This window comes from Dysidea avara, chromosome 13 (genome assembly GCF_963678975.1).
Source record: "Dysidea avara chromosome 13, odDysAvar1.4, whole genome shotgun sequence".
Taxonomy (NCBI): Eukaryota; Metazoa; Porifera; class Demospongiae; order Dictyoceratida; family Dysideidae; genus Dysidea; species Dysidea avara.
In genome coordinates, this window is record NC_089284.1 from 12,763,093 (window position 1) to 12,774,624 (window position 11,532).

Consider the following 11,532-nt stretch of genomic DNA (forward strand, 5'->3'; position numbering starts at 1 on the left):
TTTCAGTATCAAATTTGTTGAAATCTAAATAAAATTGACTTTTTTTTGATCCTCATGCTCAGCAACATACCTAGCTACTACATAGATGTTGAAATCAGAAATAATCCATGCAAAACAGCCAAGCTATATAAAAAGGGCATGGCCTTCAAAAAAGTTATGAAATCAAAGGTGGCGGCCATGAAATGGCTGCAATGATGTGAATGATAATAATGGCCTTTGTGCGTTAATAAAATCAACATCATTGCAGCCATTTGATATCACAACTTTTTCACCCAGGCTTATGGAAGGCCACGCCCTTTTTATACAACTTGGCTGTTTTGCATGGATTTCACTTCTTTTTGTATTTTAAATAGATACTTAAAGCCAACCATAAATTGGCTTTGAGGTTTGTTTTTACACACATCATTGTTCTTATCTACTGATGCAATAAAGATGATATAAGATAAACTAGTGCTCTACCAATGCAGAAAAATACTTACTGATCTGATACCAAAGCCAATTCAGTTTATTGATATAAAATTTTGTGCTTGCTTGTTCATGGCTATATAAAGTTGTAATATATATGTAGTACCTGTATTTATTTGCAATAGTGTTTTATAGCAAAGTAAATTCTTTCCAAGTTAGGTATATTATTAGTTCATTAAGATTTTACAGTAACTGTTCTATTAGAGTATCTCGATATTTCATGTAAAACATGATAAGATGCAGTTGCTCTTATGCTAGAATACAATTTACAGCCTGTTGCCATAAATTTTATTAGCTTAGCACTTATTATGATGATCGATGATGATTGATGGTCTGATCATAGAAATCTACTCTAATATCTATGGTCTGATGTGATCTAAAAGTAAATACAATTAAGTGAAAACCAACAAGATCAAAATCCAGAGCAGTATATATATCAATTATTGTTTAGCTACCTTTCCTTAAAATAAAATTCCAGAGCAGTAAGTCTTTGTGAGTCTGTGTTTAGGTGTTATACACCTATCAATGTCAAGCTCCATCCCTACTGGGGATTTGGCATCTAGCAGTTTGCTGAACAAAAAAGATAAATCAAATCCCCTATAGAAACCCCACCATTGAGATGGGGACATGTTGGGGTTTTGACAAACTTTATACGGGTAAAGGCACAGCCTGTATAACTACCTGATCAAAACATACTTATACAAAAATAAATCTTGAATCAAATACATAATTATCTACTGATTTAAAACTATTAATAGAGTTACTATTCACAACAGTTGCAGTTAATTGGTTCCAGTCGTTAATTATTCTATTAAAGAAATAGTTTGATCTACACAGTAGTCTGGAATGATGCTTCAGTGACAGTAGACTTTGTCAAATCCCCCACCCTATATGACATATAGGTACAACATAGATTTATAAACCCCAGGTAGATGGGGTTAAAAACGAAGTAGGGATCTATGCAATAAAAATAGTGAAACAAGAAATGAATGATGCATATTATTACAGCATAGGGAAAGTCACTACTTTGGAACTGAACAATTAAAATAATTGTTATAGCTAGGGACTTTTCCATTGCCGGTGCTATGTTGTATTAGCATACATCATACATAGGGTTTCCACTCAAAATAGGAAGGTACTTCATTTTATTGTTTCTGGAGATTTTCACACAGATTTACCTTTAAGATAAAGCGAAAACAAGTGCTAATTTATTATTGGAATGTTTGCAAGAATTGCTATTGGCACCATTTTAACATATGTAAGTATCCAAAAAGTGGTCATGTGACCAAAAATCTCTTCATATAGGATTTCCACTGCAAAATAAGATGATGCCTCAGCCTTTTTCATTGTTTCTGATGATTTTCATGCAGGATGACCTTAAGATAAAACAAACAAGTGCTAATATATTATTAAATTGTTTTCAATATCAATGTAGTTCTAAATGTAATACCCAAAAAGTGGTCACTTGGCCAACAATCCCATTACGGCTATAAAGGATGTGCTATAGCACTACAAGATGTAGAAGTCTTCATTATAAGGCAAGAAAATACACTAATTGTGACTTCAGTCACCCTAAAATACAGCAATTTTTTACTAAGCTGCCCAATTTAACTATTATGATATTTTTGGTCACTTGAACACTTTTTATATGTTTTTGCGTGTTAAACTTATGCTGATACCCAATGCTACAAGCAATCCAATAATAAATTAGCACTTGTTTGTTTTATCTTAAAGGTCAATCTGTGTGAAAATCACCAGAAACAACAAAAGGAAGCACCTTTCTATTTTGAGTTGGAAACCCTATCATACATCTCTTGCAGACCGCATGCCAAAGGCTCTCACGCATTAGGCATGAGTCTCACTCTTTGGCTAGTAATCTCACGCTCTCACGCCTAACCCTCTGTTTCTCACTCTTTCAGCTTAGTTCTCACGCGTTTCTCACGCCTGATCTGCTTCATCATTAGCCCTGTGCTTAAAACTACTGATTGGATAGCCCTGTGCTTATTTATGTACTTTGAGCAAGGGGCGACCTTTTTTTTTTTTTTTTTTTTTCGGTCTTCACTACCAAAAATCCTGGAGCTCCATTTGAGTGTAGTCCACATTGTTGGTAGTGTTTGAGGTCTCACTCCTAAAATTGTTCTTGTTTCGCTACTTTACTGAGATTCCTACTTCATTTTAAATTAACATTTTTTAGTTTGTTTAGTTTTTTGTTGTAGCACAGGCCACAGCTCTAGCTACAATGTAACTAGTGACTGTTCTATTAGAATCTCGAGTCAGGCTGACTCAGGCAAGGGGTGTGCAGCTGGGGTGAGGTCAAGTAATTAAGCTAGATTGTTAAGAGGTGCATGTGATCTCCGCACTCTATCGCCCTATATAGATCTTTATTTGATGGGAATGGTTGTGAACCTATCGCGAACGGGATCTGGCAGATATCTAGCTCAATTAAGTTTTTTTTTAAAGTTTAAAAAAAATATATATCTGAGGGTCTATAGCTGTTGGAATAAAATGAGAATGGGCCACTGCCATAGTTTTTCTTCGATGATTCTGACATTTTTGCATAATTCAGCCATGGACCAGTGGAATAATCTAAATCATTTCGAAAAAAATTTTTTTTTTTTTTAGTAAAGCTAGACTAGTATAGTCTGCCAGATCCCGTTCGCGATAGGTTCACAACCATGCTCATCAAATAAAGATCTATATAGGTGGACTAATAGCGATAGAGTGCGGAGACCACATGCAGCTGCACACCCCTTGCGTTGGCTGACTGAAAAAAAAAACAAGTTGATGTTGTGCTACTTCTAAAAACTAGGCGCCATGCAGCTAGCTGGAAGTAGGTAGATATGTACAGTAGATAGGTACACACACACACACATGCGCGCGCGCGCACGCACACACACAAAGCAAAAGGCTGCCGCCTGCTAAGTGGTCACGCTGCAGCACTGGGGCACCTGTGCGCCTACTCAGGTGCTATGAGTCAGCGCAGGCATGCCCTCCAGGGGCAGGACTAGTAACCCGCAGGAGACTGTACGGTCTGTACCATGTCTCACAGTTGAGGGTGTGGCGAGGGGTGTGGGCACCCAAAGTCCCACCTGGATCTTCAACTGCTATATGAGACATGGACAGTAGAGCATTTGCTTCCTCCCATTGATGAGTGGGCTGCTTCCCCATTTGGCACCAGGCCACCAGGTCTCCATTTTAACAGCTGGGTAGACTGGAGCAATGTGAGTAAAACACACACACACGCACACTTTTACGAAAACAATTATTCAGTAAACCAGGCACGCGCCCACAGAGGCCGGCTGTGGGCGCTCGCCGCCGGTACGGTGTCAGGTTCCGGATGTTTCCGGTTTCCCTATAACACACTCGCAACATAGTCTCGTGCCCAGCCGGGCTTGCGCTAGTCTCGCGGCGCCCGACCCGAGACTAGGCTCGCGCTAATGCGCAAACACGCCGGCTGGGCACGAGACTACCCGCAACACTACAGTTTACATACCTTTTAACTTTACAGGCTCCACGTGGGCGGCAAACCATTAAAATACTTATGACTGTAATATCCGTGGAATGGGAGAATGGGAACTGTGTGCTGTAGGCTTGGATTCTACAAGGTCACACCACGTGATCTCACGTGAATTTCGCTGTGACCAACAGGAGGGGCTCTTGCATGGTTGCTTTACACAGCAACTGATTAAGAGCATGCAGGGCGAATGCTGATGAGCTGCCTCAGCATCTGTTGCCTACCCTCCATCCGTGGGGGGCGCCCCACGGCATCAAGCCGCAGCACACGAGTAACCATTCAGCCATTCAAGCAATTGTGCGTTAGCACGATTGTATTTCGGTGAGTGTAAAGCTGGGGCCAGCCATGCCACAATTAATGCCTTGTCAAAGCATTCAGCGACTGTACGGAGGACAGTGTGCTGGTATTATTTTTATTAAATGTGACTGGATTTGCAAAAAGGGGTCTTCCACACACATCCAATTCTGTGAATGTGGAAGACCATAACTTGGTGTTCAAGAAAGATACATAGCTGAAATTTTCTCCATCCATTAACCTATGTTGGTGTTCACTACTGACCAAATTTCAAGTCAATAGCTTTATCTAATCTCAAGTTATGGATTGTCAAAGGTCATAAATTGGATGTGTGTGGAAGACCCCTTTTCGCAAATCCGGTCACAAATGTACTAGACAGACACAGACGACCTGCCCATATAAAATGTTGTCAATCAAGATTATGCAGCTTGGGTTTGCACAGGGGTAGTGTTACTTTCAATCAAGCCATTAGGTAAATCATTCCTCTTTCTCTAGAAGTTAAAATAATTTGTAATAAATTTACTAATAATCACAATAATTGATAATAGGGATAATGAACGGAGAGGGTGGTCAGTATAGTGTCAGGATGATCACTGAAGCAGGTATGGTGGTATCAGTACAGCATGCTGTAAGGTGATAAATGATAAAATGCACATGAAGTCTTGATATGTGTCTGCATGTGGTTAGAGTTAGCCATTGTAATGATTCCAGCACATGCAGAAGTAACAGAATTTGGCTGGTTATAATCTACATTGTCCACCTTGCAGCTCCTCTCTGTACTGTTCCTATAGATAATATCTTTAAGCAAAAATTAATGAGGATCCAACATGCATCATGCAAGGGACAAATATATACTATAAGAACCATAGAGCTAGTAACTTCCTTCTAAGGGTTCTGGTTACGGTTTCCTAAAGGCTCTAACATTGCATATGTATACTGAACTCTTGAGGTAGCTAAGCTAACATCCCAAATTAGCAAGAGGAAGAAGTAGACAGACACACAAATGGACAGAATTAGGTGCTCCCACAGTCCATTTAGTGACTACTACCCACGCTTGCCCAAATGGCTTCAACTCCTTCAAGGTCGTTTCTGAACAAATTCATACTGCAGTGTAGGCTGACTGAGTCATGCAGGCACACAATTAAGCCTTACCATTTGGCGAGGCTACAGGCATAATATGGCACAGACTTTCCAGAGCTGGTTCATATAAATCCAGGTAACTATATATATATATGCATGCGGTGCCACAATGATGTCTTCAGGCCCAACGAAAACAGAAAAGTGATTCTCTGGTCAAGTATAGCCATGCTCTGTAGCTAACAGTTTCGTCTCTGCATGGTGGGCATTATATCTTAGTGTTGCCCATACATATAGGTTTTCTTTATTACTGGCAGTAGATGTACCATAACTGTATTTGAAGCTATTACACCATGCATACACAAGAGTGGACAACATGATCAATACAGATATCTCTGTATGTTAGACAGACCTCTTATTAATCAAGGCGGTCTAGATCTGAATGGCCTATAGGCTCTATACTGAACATCGTTGTGCTCCCCCAGCTGAAATGGACATACACTGGCAAGAACACTATGGTATCTTTTGAATTCCACAAAAGACATGTGAATGGAATAGGGCAGTGCTGTACCCCTGAGTAAAGTACAGTGTGGTAACTTTCTGTGTAAAGTTGCATGTCACTTGGAGATGTTGACTGATTCAGTGATATCAATGAACATCAGTGAATACGCATGTACATCGCATTATGCTATATGTCTATTCCCCATAAGACAAGATTCACAACCGTGCATTGAAGTGGGGTGGATGAGCCAGAGGATCCCCTTAGGGAAAACTCCTGTTGGAAATTTCCACTGTTCAGCCGTTCCAGCAGTGCACCTCACTCTAAAAAGCTGTTGTGATAGCCTGTGATGCATTAGTTTAGCATACAAAGTTACAGGAAATATCACGCCTTCCTTTGTTCTCTCTGAAGTTTTCCAACTGAGCCAATTGATTGGACCGATAACCAGTAGCCCGCCGCAGTAGCTACATGGGCAATGAACAGCCCAAAGTTGTTTCGATTTCTCACCATGTAGAACAATTCTACGCTTTCTTAGGCCACTCCAAATAAATTCTCTGTTTCCCGTCCACCGCCCGCATCTGGTTACTGCCAAGTCTAAATATTCCATTATTCCGTATTCTTCCATTATTTTCCGGTTATTCTTGCATACTGATAGGCTCAGTAAAGCCATCTTGAAACAGCGTCAGCTCACGTTTTAACAGTGCTATCAAGTCAGCACAAACTTCACGTTTATGTTGTTTTTGCAACTTACAAAGGAAGGAACAAACTTAAGCATGCTTTTATGTACCCTTTTTGGCTGTGCCAGGCAAATAATGGCTTGAAAAGCTAGCCAATCTTATAATGAAATAATGAAAATGAACCGCCCGCCCGCATGCAAATATGCCTGAACCCAGGACGGGAAACAGAGAATTTATTTGGAGTGGCCTTATAACGTGACAAAACGCACACCTGACAACGGCAACTACAGCACTGACTATAAACAAGGCCAAACCGATCGCGAAAAATTCGAAGCGCACTATTTTACGTGCGGCCCACACCAATTTTAAGTTGTTATTTTTTTTGTTGTTTTTTTTACAGCACAATTAATAAGTTGGACAAAGACTAGTTAGGGCGCGCTCCGTATAACCGCGTCATGATCACCGCCGGGACCAGTAGTGCTTCGAGTGCATTAACTAGAGTTGCAACTTTGTAAAGCCTGAACAACATTGGTCTAGGTGTATCAACAACAGTAGCTGGGCAATCTGATAGCTTGAGCTGTTTGTACGCTGAGACACTTCGCTGTGTTCTATGGATTTCCGCATTTGTTCGTGCATGTTGTCATCTGACCGTCACTGAACACCGCCACACTATTTTGTGCCATTTTAATTCTGTAATGGTGTTCAATAATATTAACAAGTTATCACAAATTGTGCTAGCCGTGCCTTAGCGAGTAAAATTGCAGCTGCACCAGTAATTGAGATAACAAGTAAAGAATACTTTATCCGTGAACTGGCGTAGCATGCGGCACCCATTATCCTGACATGAGCTGGGATGGGCATGCTGCACCCAATAATCAAAATAGAACACATTTTCCATCTGGCATCCGATACCAAATTATAAATTGGAGTGAAATGCTATGTGAAGTAGGAACACATAATCATGGGCATACCACACCAAATTACCGTGATATGAGCATGTTGTCCATGAGCTGGGTGAGAGTGTGATACCGTATACTGAAATAAGAAAGCTTCATCCATGAACTGAGACAGCTACACAGGGAACACACTATCTTCCATAACTGGCCCGACATCTTAAACAGGGACCCATCATCCGCCACGGCTGACATATCTGTATAAATGATGGGGGAGGTGGTCACATCCAATGTCCTCATTCCTTCAGCAGCTTCCTAATTGATAGAATGGAAGGGGGTAGGAAGTTACACACCAAGTGGTAGAGAAATTCCCCCCAACCATTCCCAATTCCCTGGAACAAGGGGACCAAAACCAGGGGCATACCGAGGGGGGTTTCCAGGAGTGTCAGGAAACTCCTTTGGGTTCTACACCACTACTTGAAACATTAAGAAATTGAAATTTCAGGTTTCCAGAATCTGAAATCTATCACTCATGGGACAGGATGCATTTTAAACTTTTATTTTAGTTAAATAATAGTTTCTAACATGATAGCAACACTTATAGCATTGTTATGAATTATGATTTTGGTAAAAAGATCGAGATACTCTCATAGAGCAGTCAAACAGTCACTTAGCTGTAGTGGAAACCCCTTTTCAAAATTCCTGCGTATGCCCCTGGAAACAGAACACACTATCCACGGAACTAAGGTGGGCACGCTGCACCCAATGAGACAGAAACACATCGAGCCTAAAACTATGAAGACAGCAGCATGATATCCATGAGCTAAAGCGGAAACACACTATCCACAATAACTGAGAACACTAGCCATAATAACTGAGAACACTATCCATAATAACTGAGAACACTATCCATAGTAACTGAGAACACTATCCATATTAATAACTGTGAATTGCACATTGATATCCATGAAATGAGTGAGAACATTATCCGTAATGCTGCACTTCTGGGGACACGCTGCACCAAATAACTCCCAGGGATAGGAGACCAACGCATAGTCTATGAGCTGCGGCAAGCCACTACTCCAGAAGTTCCTTGACGATGCTGAGATGTACCATGACAACGTAGTAGCCATATGCATTGGCGCTTTGTATGGTAAAAGTGAACAACACTAGGGTGTCGCCTGACCGAGAAACTGGCTCGAGGTACCTGGTCAGTTGTAACTGCCCCAGCAGGTCATCCGTGGATACGAGGGAGTAGTCTGTAGAGGGCGCACGCCAAAGTAAAGTGCTGTACCCCGGCTAGAACGGACATTACAACGCCACGAACTGAAGGATCCACAACAATAAGTCTGCCCAGTTATCTTTCTTCCCCTCATAGTACCTCCGAACTAGTTTCTTCCATCTTGACTCCTTCCGGTTTAACTTTTGAATCTTCTCTCCTCCACGAGGCTCTTGACCAATGGTCTGCTGAATATCCTATGCCCCCTGAAGACCGCAGATATTATCAACATAGTTGGGACGAACTGCTTTACGAACACCATTTTTCATCTCTTTTGGACTCTGCCTCTGATGCTAGAACAAAGGCTCGTCTACTGTCAGTTTCCTCCTCAGAGTCTGGTGTGTGGCTTGGTGCTCTACCTGTACCTTCCTTGGGCACTAAGCTGGACAATGAATCTTTGAGTTGGTCTACGTCTCGGTGTTCCCATTGTTGTCGAGCATACGTGTGTTTGTGGCAGTAAAGTTGATGTTTTTGGAACTCACGGTTTGTCTTGCAGGCGTAGTGGAGGCCGTATTCCTCGGCACGCTGCAGTGAATGAAACTATTCATCGTGCTCTGGTGTCTGGAGGTGTTCCTGCTGTTTTGGAGCCAGTTGGTGTGTGTCGTAATGATGGTAAGAGGCCAGATGGCATGTCATTGATTCCTTGGTCACGGGGCTTACCCTTGCTCTGGGACTTTACCTGTTCAGACACCCTGGCTCCATCTAATTTATCTATTTCTGCAAGTGGTGCTAGCCGGCTGGCAAACTCTGCAGAGTCAGAAAGTATTCTTCTCTGATTCCATCATTTCACTTCTCCCCTTTATATGTTGAGACCTTGGGTGCTTGGGGTTCATGTGCACGCTCATTAGTGAGGCGGATAGGTCCCCGGGTGATGGAACAGTCTGGTGATAATAGGGCCACCCAATTTTTGATTCAGAAGGTTGCCATTGATGTTCAACGTGGCAATGCTGCTTCTGTAATGGCAACAATACCATCATCCCAGGACTGGACAGAGTTTGCCTCTCTGCCCACTGTTTAAGTATGGGGTGCCGTTTGTACCAAAACTGTGCCTTATTTATAAACTATAACCATACTTTATAAATCATGGACATATACTTTATAAATCATATGCATGATTTATAAATCATATACCTGATTTATAAATACTTTATAAACTATAACACTGATTTATATAAATTGTACATGTGATTTGTAAACTCAAACACTTATTTGTAAAGTATAAACACTGATTTATAAATTATAATATTAATTTATATATCAATGCACTACTTTATAAATCATGTGTATAGTTTATAAATCATGTGTATAGTTTATAAATCATGTGTATAGTTTATAAATCATACACATGATTTATAAATCAATACCATACTTTATGAACCGTACATGCATAATTTATAAATCATCATTATGATTTATAAACTGCACACATCAGATTAATAAATCATAAGTGTAGTCACAAACCATCATCACGAGCGACTTAGTTTGGTTATTGTTGTATTTTATAAATTATTGTTGTACTTTATAAATTCAAAACATACTTTACAAATTACACATACAATTTACTCAGTTTGTAAACTAGCACTATGATATATAAATGAATAGTGTAATTTAGTAGCCATACGTTATTGTTTAGTATTGATAGTCAGAATATTCATATCGATATTACTTAGATGTGCATCAAATGGAAAGCATTTGTGGCATGTGATCCAGCTAGCACAGGATTTAGTACAAGCTTTGGCAGCTATTGTGAGCACTTGCACTAATGAGAGCAACCCGGCAAAGTGGAGTATCACCATTACCAATGCCCTTGCCAGTGGTTCCACCAATTATGCCACTGTTGTCACTGGCTGGCTTGAGCCCAAATCCTACACCATGTAAGAGTAGCCAGCAAGAGTGGCATAATTAGTGGAATTACTGGCAGGGAGTTACCCAAAATGATTACAGGGGCATTGGTAATGGTGATACTCCACTTTGCCGGGTTGCTCTCATTAGTGCAAGTGCTCACAACAGCTGCCAAAACTTGTACTAAATCCTGTGCTAGCTGGATCACATGCCACAAATGCTTTCCATTTGATGCACATCTAAGTAATATTGATATGAATTCTGACTATCGATACTAAACAACAATGTATGGCTACTAATTAAATTACACTATTCATTTATATATCATAGTGCTAGTTTACAAAAGTAAATTGTACGTGTGATTTGTAAAGTATGTTTTGAATTTATAAAGTATGACAATGATTTATAAACTACAACAATAACCAAACTAAGTCGCTCATGATGATGGTTTGTAAACTATACTTATGATTTATTAATCTGACGTGTGCAATTTATAAATCATAATGATGATTTATAAATTATGCATGTACAGTTCATAAAGTATGTTATTGATTTATAAATCATGTGTATGATTTATAAACTATACACATGATTTATAAACTATACACATGATTTATAAAGTAGTGCATTGATATATAAATTAATATTATAATTTATAAATCAGTGCCGGTTTATACTTTACAAGTAAGTGTTAGAGTTTACAAATCACATGTATAATTTATATAAATCAATGTTATAGTTTATAAAGTACATCAATGATTTATAAATCAGGTATATGGTTTATAAATCAGGTATATGGTTTATAAATCATGCATATGATTTATAAAGTATATGTCCATGATTTATAAAGTAGTGCATTGATTTATAAAGTATGGTTATAGTTTATAAATAAGGCATTTTTGCACAATTTTGGTACAAACGGCACCCCATATTTAAGTGTTTATTTATATTATCATTCTCGAAATATTTAGAAGAAAAAAAAAAGTATGTTA